At 40.8% G+C, this 2,736-nt stretch overlaps 1 long non-coding RNA gene across 1 annotated transcript; it reads left to right on the top strand.

Annotated features, from left to right (window-relative positions):
* Nucleotides 1–111: 111 nt before the first annotated feature.
* LOC116547610 lies at nt 112–2,403 on the top strand. Its single transcript, XR_004267113.1, has 2 exons — nt 112–451; nt 2,077–2,403. It is a non-coding gene; the product is annotated as an uncharacterized LOC116547610 (long non-coding RNA).
* Nucleotides 2,404–2,736: the final 333 nt, after the last annotated feature.

The following is a 2,736-nucleotide window of genomic DNA, read 5'->3' as shown; positions in this document are numbered from 1 at the left end:
TGTATTTTTAAGTAGAGGTAGGGTTTCTCCATGTTGGTCAGGCTGGTGTCAAATTTCCGAGCTCAGGTGATCCGCCTGCCTCAGCCTCCCAAAGTGTTGGGATTACAGGCGTGAGCCCCTGTGCCCAGTCGAGGTCCTCTTTTTACATAGTATGTACTGAACCATCACACCAACATTGTATCTGATTTTTGCATTAGAAAATTTTTTTTTCTGGAAAATAAAAATATTTTTATTGAATTTGCCTAGGAAATCTAGGGAGATCTGGAACATATTCTCCTCTGAGCTATTTTATATGACTGTATCTCAAGTCATTCTCGAATTTCTCTGTCTCTTTTTTCCATCCAAACTGTGCTCAGTATAAATTACCAGGTTGTCCCAGGGACTTTAACCCTGTGTGTGGCAGTGACACGTCCACTTATCCCAATGAATGTACTCTGTGCATGAAAATCATGTAACGTGATTTTACAACTGTAAAATTTTCCTTCATTTCTTTTTTTGTTTGTTTGTTTGTTTGTTTCTTTGTTTTTTTGACACAGAGTCTCACTCTGTCACCCAGGGTGGAGTGCAGTGGCAAAATCTTGTCTCACTGCAACCTCCTCCTCCTGGGTTCAAGCAATTCTCATGTCTCAGCCTCCTAAGTAGCTGGGATTACAGGCACCACCACCATGCCCAGCTAATTTTGTATTTTTAGTAGACATGGGGTTTCACCATGTTGGCCATGCTAGTTTCAAACTCCTGACCTTAAGTGATCCATCTGCGTCGGCCTCCCAAAGTGTTGGGATTACAGGCGTGAGCCACCGTGCCCGGCGTCTTCGTTTCTTTTGTTGGATTTTGATTACTTAGGAGGTAGTGTCTGTTTTCTTGGATATAAGTATCAAAAGTGACATGGTAGTTCTCAGTTTTCAGGGTGTTGGTTAAAAAGATGCAAAATCCTCAGTGCATTTTTCAAGTCAAGTTAAAGAATGAGATGTAATCAAATTATATTATTGCCCATGAATTCGAAATTTCATAAAATTAAGAGTCTATTGAATAGTTAAACTCTGTGGAGTATTAAATTTTATCTTTAATTCAAGGGGCATGTGTGGGTGATCTGCACACCCTGTACTACTAGTCGGGAAGTAGGACTTACTGACTCTACTTAGTGGAATGCTAAGTAATGAGTGTATTATACTTGATATGCTTCATGTAGCACACCTGACCAGGTGACTGTGACTGCTTCTTCAGGTATGCAGCTTTGTATAGAGCAGGGATTCATTATGTGACTTCAGTCGGTCTTCTCTGATTTTTTTTTTTTTTTTGAGACTGAGTCTCACTTGTGGCCTGGCTTACTGCAACCTCTTCCTCCCAGGTTCAAGCAATTCTCCTGCCTCAGCCTCCCAAGCAGCTGGGATTATAGGCATGTACCATCATGCCTGGCTAATTTTTGTATATATATATATATTTTGATTTGGAATTTTGCTCTTATTACCCAGGCTGGAGTGCAATGGCACAATCTCAGCTCACTGCAACTTCCACCTCCAGGGTTCAAGAGATTTTCCTGTCTCAGCCTCCCAAGTGGCTGGGATTACAGGCAAGAGCCATCATACCCAGCTAATTTTTGTACTTTTAGTAGAGAAGGGGTTTCACCATATTGGTCAGGCTGCTCTTGCACTCCTAACCTCAGGTGATCCACTTGATTTGGCCTCCCAAAGTGTTGGGATTACAGGCGTGAACCACCACACCTGGCCTAATCTTTGTATATTTAGTAGAGATGGGTATTCACCATGTTTGCTAGGCTGGTCTTGAACTCCTAACCTCCAATGATTCACCCACCTCAGCTTCCCAAAGTGCTGGGATTACAGGTGTGTTCAGCCCTCTGAGTGATTCTTTGGGGTTAGTGTCCTGTGCCTTAGGGTTAGGGAAAAAATGGCTGAGTGGGGACTTTCACCCTATTTCCTAGATTTAGCTTTAAAAAATGATTAAGTGTAGCCCTGAAGGAATATAATGTATAATTACATGGGTCCTTTTAATATTAATAGTGAGGCAGTTTCAGTATGATAGGTAATGATTGTGTTTCTATGATTGTTCAGTTTGCAGGGAAGATGGTCATGATATTAAAATCATCCAAAATGAACCCTGCTAATGGAGCAGTTTACAGAAAAGAAGATGGAGTTACCACCTTGATTGGCACACTAGATAAATCGCATTTCCTCTTTTTCTCTTTTCCTATGTTTCTTTGCACGAGATTTGTTAACCCACATTTTCTAAGAGGAGATATGGAAGACAGCCATGTGTAGTGATGGATAATTTAAAGAAAGAAAGAATCTTCCTTTCTTGGCTTTTGCTCCTAGAGTTAAGCTTACTGCCTAGATGACTTGTGCATTGGTTTATTCAGTTGAAATAAAATCAGCATTGAATTCAGTTCTTACTGTTCTCTGTTGAAAATGCTGTTCTCATTTCAGGGGAGGCAGAATTTTACCTCTATCCTTTAAGAGTTTTTCAGCTGGGTCAGAGAATTAAATGAACACAAGACAGATCAACAGGATCAGAAGCATACAGACTTATTTAATACAAATTTCACTTGGCATGGGTGTCTTCAAAAAGAAACGCTCAAAGACACAGAGTTGAACACTTATATGCTGAATTAGACAAACAGTAGTGAATTATGAAAGTGTGGCATGGCAGAGGGGCTTGGGCTGAGTTAGTTGGGTGGAGAAGCGGCTGGGAGGATAAAGTTTGTTTGTACACATTTCCCTT

This window comes from Sapajus apella, unplaced genomic scaffold (assembly GCF_009761245.1).
Source record: "Sapajus apella isolate SASKATOON/1434 unplaced genomic scaffold, GSC_monkey_1.0 scaffold3795, whole genome shotgun sequence".
NCBI classification, from domain to species: Eukaryota; Metazoa; Chordata; class Mammalia; order Primates; family Cebidae; genus Sapajus; species Sapajus apella.
Note: the sequence above shows the minus strand (reverse complement) of the source record. Positions and strands in the feature narration are given on the sequence as shown.